The sequence below is a fragment of the Palaemon carinicauda genome, chromosome 3 (genome assembly GCF_036898095.1).
Source record: "Palaemon carinicauda isolate YSFRI2023 chromosome 3, ASM3689809v2, whole genome shotgun sequence".
Classification (NCBI taxonomy): Eukaryota; Metazoa; Arthropoda; class Malacostraca; order Decapoda; family Palaemonidae; genus Palaemon; species Palaemon carinicauda.
This window is the reverse complement of record NC_090727.1, coordinates 118,300,391-118,316,264: the sequence shown is the minus strand read 5'-3', so window position 1 is coordinate 118,316,264 and position 15,874 is coordinate 118,300,391. Positions and strand designations below refer to the sequence as shown.

At 46.3% G+C, this 15,874-nt stretch overlaps 1 long non-coding RNA gene across 1 annotated transcript in view; it reads right to left on the bottom strand.

Moving 5' to 3' along the window:
* LOC137638428 (uncharacterized) overlaps positions 1–13,209 on the bottom strand; it is a 270,192-nt gene extending 256,983 nt beyond the window's left edge. Inside the window, exon 1 of the long non-coding RNA XR_011044139.1 lies at positions 12,990–13,209. This is a non-coding gene — a long non-coding RNA (uncharacterized lncRNA). The remainder of the gene's footprint in view (positions 1–12,989) is intronic.
* Positions 13,210–15,874: the final 2,665 nt, after the last annotated feature.

Genomic DNA, 15,874 nt, shown 5'->3' with positions numbered 1-15,874 from the left:
TTGGTGTACAGCTTCTTAAAATTAGAGGTGACTTGCTGGTCCATGGGCTGGAGGATAGAGGTGGTATTTGGTGGAAGATACAGCACCTTTATGAACTTGAATTCATCGAAGATATCATCTTCAAGTCCGGGGGGTTGAGCGGGTGCATTGTCAAGGCATAGCAGGCACTTTAAAGGCAATTTCTGCTCATGAAGATACTTCTTCACAGAAGAACCGAAAACTTGGTTTACCCATTGCACAAAGAATTGCCTAGTGACCCAGGCCTTCGAGTTGGATCGCCAGAAAACATGAAGCTGATCCTTATCGACGTTGTGTGCTTTAAAGGCCCTAGGGTTCTCCGAATGGTAAACAAGCAAGGGCTTGACTTTAAAGTCCCCGCTAGCGTTGGCACATAGAGCAAGAGTCAACCGATCCTTCATTGGCTTATGCCCAGGCAATTTCTTCTCTTCAGCAGTGATGTAGGTTCGACTCGACATCTTCTTCCAAAACAGCCCGGTTTCATCACAATTGAACACCTGCTGCTCTACGTAGCCTTCTTCCTTTACGATATTTTCGAATTTCTTAACAAAGTCAGTTGCAGCCTTTGTGTCCGCACTAGCAGCCTCTCCGTGGCGAACAACTGAATGAATCCCGGACCGTTTCTTAAATTTCTCGAACCAGCCACGAGATGCCTTGAAATCATCTGAGGAAGGCTCAGTTGAACTCTCCCCAGCATCACCCACAGAGCTCTCCTCCTTCAAGTCCGTAAAGATGGCGTGCGCCTTCTCGCAGATAACGGTTTCGGTGATGGTGTCGCCAACGATCTCTCTATCCTTAATCCACACTAGTAGAAGTCGTTCCATCTCTTCTATGATAGGGGTACGGCGTTTGGAAATTATAGTGATCCCCTTAGAAGGTTTCACTGCTTTAATAGCTTCCTTCTGTTTAAGGATTGTCGAGATCGTCGACATATTACGGCCATACTGTTTAGCAAGTTCACTCACGCGGATGCCACGCTCATGTTTTTCAATAATTTCCTGCTTAATTTCTATAGAAAGCATTTCCTTCTTCCTTTTCTCACCACTACCACTACCACTGGCAAAACTAAGCCTTTTTGGACCCATGATTTACGTAAATTATCGTTAATGGATGCACGTAAAAAATCACGATTAATTCACAGTTAATATCACAACGCAAAGAGCACAACCGCACGAAGCCGACGAGAACAGAGGACTGACCCAAGCCGCGCTAATTGAGCGTCCCTCCGAGGTCGATGTGATGCCTTCTATCGGCGGAAATAAAAAACACTTCAGGCGCTATGAGCACCGACTACGCGTACGAGTATTGTTTACTTCGGGTGTCGAAAAAAACATTCGGGTGTGGAGTCGGAACGTGTTCGAATTGTACTTCGCGTGTCGAAAAATTCGGATACAACCGGTACGACGAAAATTGCTACTTCGTGTGTCGAAATAAAATTCGGGTGTAGAGTCAAAAATTTGCTCGAATTTTACTTCGGATGTTGGAAAATTCGGATGTAGATACGATCGGATGTAGAGGTTCCACTGTATATATATATATATATATATATATATATATATATATATATATATATATATATATATATATATATATATATGTGTGTGTGTGTGTATATATATATATATTTATATGTATACACATATACATACCTACATATATACATAAATACATGCATACATATATATATATATATATATATATATATATATATATATATATATATATATATATATATATATTACTGTATATATATGGGTTATGGAAAAAATCCGCGAAGTGGTGAATCCGCGATGGTCGAACCGCAAAGTAGCGAGGGTTCACTGTAGTGGCATCGAGTGGAGAGATACCCGTTCCACGACACCAACCACAGAAGACTTTCCACTTTGCCTGGTAGACTGCTGCCGAAGACTTTCGCAGGTGTCCAGACATCCTGACAGCAACTTGTTGCGAAAATCCTCTCTCAGAGAGGAGATGCTGGATAGTCTCCAGGCGTGAAGTCGTAGTGAACCTACGGCTTTGTGGAAGATGTTGGCATGTGGTTGTTTGAGTAGATTGTGTCGTGGAGAGAGTTCTCTTGGTAGCTCCGTTAGAAGTTGCAGAAGGTCCGGGAACCATTACGCGTGATGCCATAGCGGAGCTATAAGGGTCATTGAAAGATTGACCGATGTCCTCATCGGACAGAACGGGGGAAAGGCGTAAACGTCAATGTTATCCTACCGTTGTTGGAAAGCATCTTGCCAGAGAGCCTTGGGGTCTGGGACTAGGGAACAGTACAGCGGGAGCCTGCAGAGCCGTTGCGAAAAGATCCACAGTCTGAGAACCCCACAAAGTCAGGACTTTGTTGGCTACTAGATGATCCAAAGACCACTCGGTACTCACTATCTGAGAAGCTCTGCTCAGATTGTCGGCGAGCACATTCCTTTTGCCCGGAATGAAGCGTGCCGATAGTGGTATCGAGTGGACTTCGGCCCATCTCTGTATCTTTACTGCTAGATGGGATAATTGCTGCGAAAAAGTACCTCCTTGTTTGTTGACGTAGGCCACTACTGTGGTGTTGTTGCTCATCACCACCACAGAGTGACTTGCCAGGTACTGTTGGAACTGTTGAAGGGCCAGAAAGACTGCCTTCATCTCTAGGAGATTTATATGGAGGTACTTTTCTGACTCTGGCCAGAGGCCTGAGGTCGTGTGGTGCAGCACGTGGGCCCCCCACCCTGTTTTTGAAGCGTCCGAAAACAGCATCAAATCCGGGGGGAGGACGAGAAGATCCACTCCTTTTCGTAGGTTCTTGTCTGCAACCCACCACTGGAGATCCGTCAGTTCCAAAGATCCCATGGGGATCTGGATGTCCGGGGAATCGTACCATTGATTTCACCGGGACTTAGAGTCACCACTGGAGGGATCTCATCCTGAGGCAACCGTTGGGAACTAGACGGGCCAGCGATGAAAGATGACTGAGGAGACGTAAGCACGATTGGGCTGGAAGTTCTTGTCGTCTGAGAAAAGGTCTTGCGGCCTTCCTCAGCCTTGCTATCCTGTTGTCTGATGGGAAGGCTTTGTGGAGATTGGTGTCTATAATCATGCCTAGGTATACCAGTCTTTGAGTGGGAAGCAGTGAGGACTCCTTGAGATTTACCATGATCCACAGATCTTGGCAAAGTCTCAGAAGTTTGTCTCGGTGTTGAAGAAGGGATGACACAGAGTCTGCTAGGAATAACCCGTCGTCCAGATAACGGAGGAGACGGATGCCAATCCTGTGTGCCCAAGATGATATTAAGGTGAACACTCTGGTGAAAACTTATGGTGCTGTGGAGAGACCAAAGCACAGCACCTTGAACTGGTACTTTCTGTTGTCTAAGCTGAATCTTGAGTACTTCCTTGAAGACGGATGGACTGGGATCTGGAAGTATTCGTCCTTTAGGTCCAGTGTGCACATGAAGTCTTGCAATCTTACAAGCTAGTCTGACCGTGTCCGCCGTCTCCATGCTGAACGGAGTTTGTTTGACAAACTTGTTCAGAGCTGAGAGGTCGATGACTGGTCTCCAGCCTCCAGACGCCTTCTTTACAAGAAAGAGTCAACTGAAGAAGCCTGGAGATTCGTCGAGGACCTCTTGGAGAGCACCCTTCTTCAACAGGGTTTGGACTTCTGCCCGAAGGGCTTGCCCCCTTGCCGATCCCATGGCAAGGGGACTCATTGACACTGGATTCGTTGTCAGGGGAGGTAGAGATGTTATGAACGGGACGCAATATCCTAGACTGATCACGGAGATTGTCCAGGAATTGACACCGAGTTGCTTCCACCTGTTTGAGCAACTTTGTAGGCATCCCCCTACTGGTGGACATGCAGGGGGACTGCCTATCCTAGCGTTTGCGGCCTCGGCTGCTCCCTCTAGGATTCTTGCTTCCCCTGGAGGACTTTTTGTCTTTCCTTCCTTTGACAGGAAAGGGCTTAGACACCACGGTCTTCACTGCTGTCGTCGTTTTAGCGGTCTTGACTGGAGGGGACTGTTGTGGTGCTGGAGGCTTATAGGGCTTAGATGTTAAAGCTCTATGAAGGAAGGAGTCTTGATGAGACTTCCTCCACCTCTCAGCGGCATGTTCCACATCCTTAGGCTCAAACAAGATAGATCCTTCAAGAGAAGAATGTCTGAGCCTATTGATCTCGGTGCTAGGGACCTTCTGATGGAATCTCTCAGCTACTGCATCCCGGTATTTTAGAATGGTATTTGCCCACAAGTTCGAGACTTGGTGGGCCAGAAACTTGATTGTGCGAGTACCTGAAAGAAGAAAAGTCTCCATAGCTTTCCTGGTACGTTCTTTGGAGAAATCCTCAGAACGTATCAGGATACCTAAGGTCCCCAACTTGATGTCGAGCCACGAAGTGGCTTGCATAGCACACTTCGCAACTTTCTCCTGGTTAAGGATCTCGGTTGCCGAGAATAAGACCTGCCGGTTGGAGAGTCTCTCAAGAGGAACTGCCCTGGTAAGCTCTTCCAGCGAGTGGTGAAGAGGAAGAGCTAAACAAGGCTCCTTAAGGATCTCAAAGTACCTCCTCTGCTGTACGCGAGGAGGTGGAAGGAGCTTGTTGGTGGCACTGGAACGTTTGGAGGAGGACATCTCGGAGAGTTGTAGAGAGATCTTGTCCCTGGTACTCTTAACCCCCCGAGACCAGGGCAGTGCTACACTGGTCTTGGAGGGTTTCTGAGTACCAAAGACACGGTCCAAGACCGTGTCCTTGCCCTCTCGAGGAGGGATCTCTGGGTCGGAAAACCCGTTGAGAGCCCTCATTAGTCAGAACTTGCCAAAACGCATGTTCTGACTCTTGCTGGTCTCCTCCTGATGTAGGACACCCAGCGAAGTCTCCTGTCCCCAAAAGCTCTTCTTGGGGAGAGTCGGGAACGTTCCCCGAGTGGCTAGCTGGCTCCATCCTAGTCCTAGTAGAGGACTTCGGTAATGTTTTAGAGTCCTTAGATTCCTTCCTGGGAAGGATGTAGGACTCCAACATTGACAAGGATGGCATGTTCCTTTCAGTCCCCACCTGAGAAGACATCTCGGCGTGAGGAGAGGTTTCCATCATTGGTGCAATGGGGGAAAGTCTCTCCTCCCATGATTCCCCTGAGGATGGGAAATCTTCGTCCGAAGGGGAAGGAGAGACAGTCTGGGGGAAAGAAGGAACCTGCCTCGAAGGCTTGCGTGGAGTCAGTTTTGCCCTTGGAGAAGTTACCGTGTCCGGAACTCCTCTTTTTCTCTTCAAAGGGGTAGAAGCAGCCAAGGATCTGTGCCCCAATTCAGAGAAGACAGGCTTGAACACCTGCGTTACGGCTCTAATTAGTGCACTGAACCAAGGTTGTTGGCTGACAGACGCGCTGTCAGAAATACCCCTTGAAGGGACAGGAATTGAAGGATCCCTGGGAGGAGTTCTCATCATTGGTGGGTTCGCCTGAAAAGGCTTTGGGATCTTGGACCCCCCTCTAAACGTTTCCCTTCTCCCACAACGCGCGCTGGTATGCGCTTGCGGGGAGGGGAATGAGGCGATGGCGACCTTGACGTTCATAGTTCAGCAGTCTCACGCGCGGAAGGATATTGACGCTCGCGCGAGGGAGACTAATGGTGCTTACGCGAGGGAGAATACCGGGAGTCGTGCGCGGGACTGCTGATGCGCGCGCGCACCGGCGATACCGTTGGCGCGCGCGCACCGGCGATACCGTTGGCGCGCGCGCACCGGCGATACCGTTGGCGCGCGCGCACCGGCGATACCGTTGGCGCGCGCGCACCGGCGATACCGTTGGCGCGCGCGCACCGGCGATAACGTTGGCGCGCGCGCACCGGCGATAACGTTGGCGCGCGCGCACCGGCGATACCGTTGGCGCGCGCGCACCGGCGATACCGTTGGCGCGCGCGCACCGGCGATAACGTTGGCGCGCGCGCACCGGCGATACCGTTGGCGCGCGCGCACCGGCGATACCGTTGGCGCGCGCGCACCGGCGATACCGTTGGCGCGCGCGCACCGGCGATACCGTTGGCGCGCGCGCACCGGCGATACCGTTGGCGCGCGCGCACCGGCGATAACGTTGGCGCGCGCGCACCGGCGATAACGTTGGCGCGCGCGCACCGGCGATACCGTTGGCGCGCGCGCACCGGCGATACCGTTGGCGCGCGCGCACCGGCGATACCGTTGGCGCGCGCGCACAGGCGATACCGTTGGCGCGCGCGCACAGGCGATACCGTTGGCGCGCGCGCACTGGCGATACCGTTGGCGCGCGCGCACAGGCCATACCATTGGCGCGCTCACAGGCGATACCGTTTGCGCGCGAGCGCGCAGGAGACTGCGGGCGTGCGGGAGACTGATGACGCACAGGAGTACGTGCGGGAGACTGTGGGTGCACAGGAGCGTGTGTTAGAGACTGTTGGCGCGCACGCGGGAGAGTATTCATGCGTGCGCGGGCGCGCTGGCGAGATTTCGTGCGTGCCTATACCAGTTGTAGGGCGCGCGCGCACAGGAGAAAAAACCCTAGAGCGCGGGCGCGCAGTTGAAGTCTGTGCTGCTCGTGGGCGCGCGTCAGAATGTGGCCGCAAATCCGTAGGAGAGGGTGGGCGAGTGCGCGCGAATCCTCTCGGATGCGTGCAGGCGATGGGGAGCGCTGGCGCGATGGTGAGAGCTGAAATGTGGGAGAAGTCACTCTAGTTGACTTCCCAGTAGCGCCCAGATCAGTAGATCGTGGGTGGGCAGGAGAAAAAACTGCTGGGCGTGAGCGCTGGCGCGCAGGAGAGCGCTGGCGCGCGGAAGAGCGCTGGCGCGTGGGAGAACGCTGGCGCGCAGTAGGTTGACAGCGCGCAGGAGAGCGCTGGCGCGCAGCTAGGCATAAGCGCGTATGCTTAGGCTCGGACAAGGCCTGGCGCGCAGGAGAACGTGGGCGCGTATGTGCAAGAGTGCGTGCATAGCGCGTAGAAGAGCTGAGCTCCTGTTGGGACGTATGTGTGTGTTGGCGCATACGCCCTTGATGCCCTGTGTAAGGGTTTGTTGACGGGGCCTGACGAGCTACTATAGCGCGCTCGTCAGGTTTCATTGGCGCATAGCGCGTATCTGGTTGGCGCTCCTTAGCGTGTTCCGATGAAACCTTATTAGGTTTATACAAGATCGGTGACGGCAGGTCGGCAGGTCTGTCGGGTGGCAGGTCGGCAGGTCTGTCGGGTGGAAGGTCGGCGTGTCCTTTAAAAGGACGACCTTCCACCGAAGGAGATCGTGAACGATCTGCAGAAAGGTCCAGGACCAATGCAGGAACAGTGATCGGTGATCGATGTTGAGACTCCTCTGTGGGGGACTGCATCGAAGATGTTGAACCGAAGAGGCGCCTCCTCACCGCAGGTGAAGGAAGGCCTCTCTGGCAAAGAGGAAGGCGAGCCTTGCGATGAATGCGCCCTCTGGGGGCCGTAGGGTCAGCAAGCTGACCTTCTGCAGTCCTCCAAAGAGGAGCCTCTGTAAGTGAACTCCCCCGAGGGAAAGAAACACTAGCAGGAGAGACTGTTGGACTTAGTTTCTCCCTCGTTGGTTGAACAGGAACGGGAGAAACTAAGCCGTCAGCTACCGTAGGGTTTGAAGAGGCAGAGGTGATGGGTGATACCGCATTGGATACCTCTGACACCACAACGTCGACAAGAGACAGCAGATCAACCTCTGTCGGTGACAGCAATTGCTTGACAGCGGCACCCAATCGGATGTAGTCAAGTAAAACCTCCTTGGAGGGCGAACCCTCAAGCCCCAAGGAGGACCAAAGCTGAAAAAGGGGGATTAATGACATATCCTTCCCCGGGGGGAGAGGTGGAGTTGCTTCGCTAGAGGAAGCAACGTCATCTCTCGAGCCCCGAGTTTGGTAAACAGTACATCAGTCTATGCTACCACTCGACGGTCTCTCGAAAGAGACCGATCGAGTGGGAGCTTCGGAGGAGGTTTGGGCAACGGAAGAAGAGGCCTTGGGTTTTTCTCCTTTCAAAGAAACCTTCGAAGGAGAAATATCGCGTTTGGACTTCTTCCGTCGTCGCGAAAACCTCTCCCACTGGGAGGTAGACCACTCCCTACCCTCACTACACCTGTTATCGCTGTCACACCGTTGGCCCCTACAGGAAGGGCAAAGGGCGTGATGATCGGTCTCAACCGCCGACATGAATGTTCCCCAGGGGCGGTCGGGAAACCCAGGGTAGGTGCGCATATTTGCAGAGGTCAACTTCACACACAAAACTAGAAAAGACAAAGCGAAAAAGCATTAAATGGCTGCCAAATGACGGCGAGGATGAATGCGGACACGTCCGACTACCATCCGAGCCGAGAGCAAAGTGAGCTCAAACACAGGTGTGTGAGAGTGGGGGGGGGGGGGGGTAGCAAGCTACCCTCCCCTACCTAGCAGTGTGGGTAGTAAACCCTCATTAAAAATTAATGGCTCGTCATTTCAGGTACGCTGAAAGTAATACCCCTATTAAATAGCGTGGTTTGTATTCCAGTTACGGGACAAATTATTACTATTATCATCATTATGAGACAGGGATGCGTGATGTCGCCATGGTTGTTTAACTTGTATGTTTATGGAGTGGTGAGAGAGGTGAATGCTCCAGTGCTTGGACGAGGATTGAAACTGATGAGACGAGAATGATCATGAATGGGAGGTAAATCAGGTGTTGTTTGCGGATGATACTGTACTGGTTGCAGACTCGGGAAGAGAAGCTTGGCCGATTAGTGACAGAATTTGGAAGGGTATGTGAGAGAAGGAAGTTGAGAGTTAATGTGGGTAAGAGTAAGGTTATGAGATGTACGAGAAGGGATGGTGGTGCGAGGTTGAATGTCATGCTCAAGGGGGAGTTACTTGAGGAAGTAGATCAGTTTAAATACTTGGGGTCTGTTGTTGCAGCAAATGGTGGAGTGGAAGCAGATGTACGTCAGAGAGTGAATGAAGGATGCAAAGTGTTGGGGGCAGTGATGGGAGGGGTAAAGAATGGAGGGTTAGGCATGAATGTAAAGAGAGTTCTGTATGAGAAAGTTATTGTACCAAATGTGATGTATGGATTGGAGTTGTGGGGAATGAAAGTACAATAACAGAGAGACAGAAACTGAATGTGTTTGAGATGAAGCGTCTGAGGAGTATGGCTGGTGTATCTCGGGTAGATAGGGTTAGGAACAAAGTAGTGAGATTGAGAGCAGCTGTAAGAAATAATTTAGCAGCTAGAGTGGATATGAATGTGTTCAGGTGGTTTGGATATGTTGAGAAAATGGAAAATGGTTGTCTGCTAAAGATGATGATGAATGCAAGAGTTGATGGGAGAAGTACAAGAGGAAGGCCAAGGTTTGGGTGGATGGATGGAGTAAAGAAAGCTCTGGGTGATAGGAGGATAGATGTGAGAGAGGCAAGAGAGCGTGCTAGAAATAGGAATGAATGGTGAGCGATTGTGACGCAGTTCCGGTAAGCCCTGCTGCTTCCTCCGGTCACCTTGGATGACCGCGGAGTTAGCAGCAGTAGGGGCTTCAGCGTTATGAAGCTTCATCTGTGGTGGATAACGAAGGAGGGTGGGCTGTGGCACCCTAGCAGTACAGTGAACCCTCGTTTATCGCGGTAGATAGGTTCCAGTCGCGGCCGCGATAGGTGAAAATCCGCGAAGTAGTGACACCATATTTACCTATTTATTCAACATGTATATTCAGACTTTTAAAACCTTCCCTTGTACGTAGTTCTGTTAACAAACTACCCTTTAATGTACAGAACACTTAATGGATGTACTACAGTACCCTAAACTAAAACAGGCACAAATATTAAAGGTGATTTTATATCATGCATTTCCTAAACACGCTAAAAAGCACGATAAAAAATGGCAACCAATGTTTTGTTTACATTTATCTCTGATCATAATGAAGAAACAAACTGGAGGTAGAGCTTTGCTTATTACCCAGACATATTTCCCATACTTTTCCCTTAGAACTACATCACATCTTCCTACTTTAGATATATATATATATATATATATATATATATATATATATATATATGTGTGTGTGTGTGTATATATATATATATATTTATATGTATACACATATACATACCTACATATATACATAAATACATGCATACATATATATATATATATATATATATATATATATATATATATATATATATATATATATATATATATATATATATATATTACTGTATATATATGGGTTATGGAAAAAATCCGCGAAGTGGTGAATCCGCGATGGTCGAACCGCGAAGTAGCGAGGGTTCACTGTACCAGGTGAACTCGGTTGAGTTCCTCGTCAGGCTGAGAGGAGCGTATAGAGGAAGGATCCCCTTTTTTCCCTTTGTTTGATGTTGTCTTCCCCCAAAAATTAGGGAAAGAGCCTTGGTATATAGATAGATTATTATAATTATTATTACTATTATTGTTATTATTATTACATGCTGAGCTACAACCCAAGTTGGAAAGGCAGGATGCTATAAGCCCAGGGGCCCCAACAGGAAAAATAACCCAGTGAGGAAAGGAAACCTGGAAAAATAAAATATTTAAGAACAGTAACATCAACATAAATATTTCTTATAAAATTATAAAATCTTTAACAAAACAAGAGGAAGAGAAATTAAATAGAATAGTGTGTCCGAGTGTACCCTCAAGCAAGAGAACTCTTAGCTAAGACAGTGGAAGACCATGGTACAGAGGCTATGGCACTACTCAAGACTAGAGAACAATGGTTTGATTTCGGAGTGTCCTTCTCCTAGAAGAGCTACTTACCACAGCTAGTCTCTTCTACCCATACTAAGAGGAAAGTAGTCAGTGAAAAATTACAGTGCAGTAGTTTACCTCTCCGGCGAAGAAGAATTATTTGGCAATCTCAGTGTTGTCAGGTGTATGAAGACAGGAGAGTCTAAAGAATAGGCCAGACTATTCGGTCTAGACCGAATAGTCTGGCCTAGATATCTGCATGCAATGGGTAAGTGAACCATAACCAGAGAGAAGAATCCAATGTAGTACTGTCTGGCCAGTCAAAGGACCCCATAACTCTCTAGCAGTAATATCTCAATGGGTGGCTGGTGCCCTGGCCAACCTACTACCTATATAAGGGAAATGCTCCATGAAGTTACAAAAATTTGCCAAGTGCAAAATATGACAGTTTCTAATTTTAGTATTTAAGAGTATACCAGATAAAGTTTTCATAGGTTGGCCATGTGTTGTTTGTTTTAGAAATATTGTACCCTATACCTTTTCGAAAATGTTAATTTTATCTTAACCTTTTATTATCAACATGATCAATGGTAAATTTACAGTTTCATCCATTATGGGGAAACTGGAATAAAAATATATTTGTTGCATCAGAAATAGTGTAGTTCCAACGAATTTAACGTTTATTTTGACAGCAAACCATCCGATTTGGAGATTTACTAAGTTGTTCTAGAATGCAGAAAGACCCTACTTCATCCCAACAATTATGGGGGACACCAGGTGGGAACCGGGGTTTTGGGTGGGGGGGGGGGGGGCATCAAATGATATTTGCAATAAATGAATACTTATCCTTCCACCAACCCTCCCCCTATACCCCTATCTAGCCTTACCGGGGGGAGGGGGCTCCGCCCCCCCTGCGACCCCCCTTAAGGCCACAGTGATTTTCAGGGCACTACTGAACCTAATAAACCCACCTAACCTAGCCTAGGGGCTCTGTACCCCTACCTAGGGGCCCTGTACCCCTACCTAGGCCTACCGGGGGGGCTCCGCCCCCCTGCGACCCCCCCTTAAGGCCACAGTGAATTTTGGGACACTACCGAACCTAATACAACCACCTAACCTAGGGCCCTGTACCCCTACCTAGGCCTACCCCTGCGAGGCCACCCCCCCTTACAGCCACTACCTAACACATCCATCAAACCAAATCCAAAGGGATGGTACTGCTGCATACATCGTTATACTATCACCATTATAATATACTCTATAAATTAATGAAGCTTACCTTAAACTGTTGGTTCATCAAGATGTGTTGCTGCTTTGAGGAAAACGTGAAGCCGTTGGGAAGGTTCCTTGACATGCAGGCCAATTTTGATTTTGTAAAATTAAATTGTGTCTCTGGCACAAATGCACTAGTTTTTCAACAAATTCATTGTAAGTTAGGAAACAGTCAGGACAAGAAAATGGAATTTCAACTTCTTGTGCAACATGAGATGACGCCCTTTCTATGGTCTCCATGTCTAAAAACGAAATGAAATGCCTGGGAAGATATTGTATTGTCGCGCTGTGATTGGCCAAACATGTATGACGTCATAGTGGACAGGCGCTCTGATTGGCCAAACGTGTAAGACTTCATAGTGGACTAGTTTGTCAACGGATTATAGTGGTTACAGGGCTCATTTAAGAAAATACAAGACACAGTCAACAATAACAACAGACTTAGAAAATATCTGGGAGGAAGACATGAGTAGCGTGAGTTTGATCGTCGATATATAAAGAACTAGGCATTTGCGACAGATAATATTTTACAGAAATACTACAAAAGACTTGCTTTACTCGGGAAATATATTATTATAATAGATTTCCCATAATGGATGAAACTGTAAATTTTCCTGATCAATAAAATAAGAGCTTAGATTACATTTTGCATATTCCAATATTAAAAATAAATAAAAAAAGTTTAAGATATAGCGCATTAGGCCCTTTATTCTGTTCGAGTAATAACTTATATCAGAAACCCCACCTATGTATTTTTCTGATCAACCGGTTGGAAACAACGCTTCTGATGATGTCGATGACAAAAGGAGCAAAATGGGTATTTTTCATTAAAATCTGCAACTTCGTTTATAGAGGTTTCCGCCAGTAGTAAATGGTATTCAAAACAGTGTATTTGGAACAATCTATTCAATTATGTGAGTTTCAATGCCCTTACTAATATTGCACCATTCTATAATTGAACCCAAAAAACTAAGTACCATACAATGACAACTAACCTCGATTTGGCAGTGACGACTCTAATAAAAGACTTGGTGTAGCCGCAATGAAGTTTCCATGAGTACAAGTAAATACGACCTAGGGCTTCCCTAACACACTTAGCCTTGACAGAATATTTCCTTAGTACACTTAACCGGGAAAGAACACTTAACAATCGGAATTCACAGAGTAGCACTAGCACAATAATTGCCTGACTGAGAGAAGTCATTTCTAGTCGCATTCTAAGCTAACACAGCGATATTTGGAATAATAACAATTCATAAGGAGCGTTTTTAACTCTTAAAATCATTTCTACAATTAATTAGTAGTACCACTGAAATTTAGTCATTAAATGTAATATTATGTATATTTTTAATTTATAAAGTTTATTCTATAACAAATGTGCTCAACATAAGTGTTTCATTTTAAAATATGTTTGAAAAGAACGATGCCAAGCTATCACAGTCGTCACGGCGTGTGACTTTTGACAGATAACAGTTAATTCTCTCAAATTCATCACGCGTAAAATTGAAACTTTTGTTGGTTTCGTTATTTCCCGATCAATAAATCATGCACTTGATTATCTTTTATGATTGTAACTAGGTAAACAATTTTGACTGTGGATTGTGTTACTGTGTGGTATTTTTGAAAACAAGAATTTGCTAATACTTGAAAGAGCTGCAGAGTATTATCTGTTACCTACCAGTAGGCTGGCTGGGGTAGCCTACTCATCTGTTCATCTGTTAGGTAAGTGAAATTTAACATTCAGGGTCCCTTTTTTTTTTTTACTAAGGAATGCTATATACATATACATTGGTATATACATATATATAATGCTTTCATTTCTAGCCACATACACACCATATAGAATTTTTTTTTTTTTTTTTTTTTTTTTTTTTTTTTTTTTTTTTGGTATTATTGTACTTTATTAAGGGCAATGTAACTTTGGGTAAAAACTACTTTTTCCCCTAGATAAAATTCTGTTCTCTTCGAAAATGACACTCGTTCCCGTCGCAAATGAATAGTTTCAGATATATATATATATATATATATATATATATATATATATATATATATATATATATATATATATATCCAACGATAATGGGGAACCCAGTGGGAACTCGGGGTTTGGGGTGGAGAAAACATACTGGGGAATCGGTATATAATGGTAAAACAAGCCTTTTCTTCTCTATACATTTCCTTCTTGGATGTAAAAAAAAAACGATGAAAAAACATGGTAATTTTGAGCTGCCATTAGCAATGTTAGCGTAACATGCTAACATTAGCAGTGTTTTTCATTTATTTGTTGACATTCTACTGGTCGGTTGTAGTCGCTCTCGTTCGTTCGTATGTACATAGCAACTTTCGACCTTCTGCGCATAAACTCCCCCTCGACCAATAGGATTACTTCTTCTCTTATAACCCCTGCCCATTTTCCCCTTCGTCATTTTAACCTCATCATTCAACTATTAGACTTCATCCGCTTTATTCAAGTATTTTACTTGATTCAGTACAGCTATAGCCTACCATTCCTTTTTAAATATAAGACTTACCCGCTGGTTATATAAGAATGGCTAAAGTTTCCTGACGCCCCGGCAGAAATTTCAAAATCTCGCTCGCTATCGTAGATATGCCAGGTGTTCACCAGCGCCCTCGCAGTTCAACAGGTAGAACTATTCCCACAAGCCTCAGATCTTTTTCTGCCGTCATAGCCGGCTGTCATATTGGAACTTCGCTCTCGCTTTATACTCTGTTTGGACGTTATTTGGTGATATACAACGTTTTTTGAGTTTGGGCTATCGCTTAATTGTTTTCTGTTTCATTTATTCATGAAATCTTTTTGTTTGGGGTTATATTTATTAATTTAACCTTTGTTTTTATGTTGTCGGTCTTTCTCGTAACATTTCAATATGGCCGACCCCTCCCCTGTAATTCGTAAGTGTGTTAGTGAAGGGTGCCATACTCGACTCCCTAAAGGTTCTATAGACCCACACCATGCTTGTATTAAATGTAGGGGAAAACCATGTTCTTTTGATGATCGGTGTAATGAATGTTTTTCATTAACAGAAAATGAATGGGTAACATATGAACGTTATGTTAAGAGATTAGAGAGGGACATGGTTAGGGGTAGTTCATCACACTCTGTTGATAGAACCTTACCTAATGTTAATGATCCAATTCCTTCTTCCGTAGTGGTAGATCAGCCACTGAAGGAACCTTCTTTGAAGGACATGTTTACCGACATTCAGGCTCTCGGTGAAAAAGGAGTCTTTAGCGGCGGATAGAAATCAAATTTTTTCCGAAACCAAGGTACTGAAAAATCGTGACTCTATCGGAAATGTGAAAATGTTTCGAATGTGTTCAGTGTTGTGGAGGGTGCGTCTGCACGATCTTGTCGTTCCCCCAGCCTACGACCTCTTTCGAGCTCCCGAACCCATGGGAGAAGTAATGTCGGACGGCAAAAGGGAACGAGAAGCGTCATCAATCGTTCAGATATCCCCTCGAACGTTCCTGCTGCTGTAGCACAGGTCGTTCACCCTCATCGTAGGAAAGATGGGGTTGGTACGTTAGGAAAAATGGTGTTGGTACGTTATCCCCGTTCTCCGATGAAGGTTCGGGTAGTGAAAACTGGCGTCACACGTCCAGACCGCTCAAAAGATCGCACGTGGTTAGTCAGCGTCACGAATTGCCTCTACGACCAGGCTGTAGTACTTGGGATACGCCTGAGCGTTTCCATTCTCTCGACGCTTGCACACTTGCGAAACGCTCCGACCACGGTGTACGTGTCGATGACTTACAGTCCGATTCAGAGTTTTTACCTGTTGCTGATGTTACTATTCATGCTCCGCCACTTCCTTCAGACTGGCTGTCGTCACCCAAAAAGCGTGGTGATAGTGATATT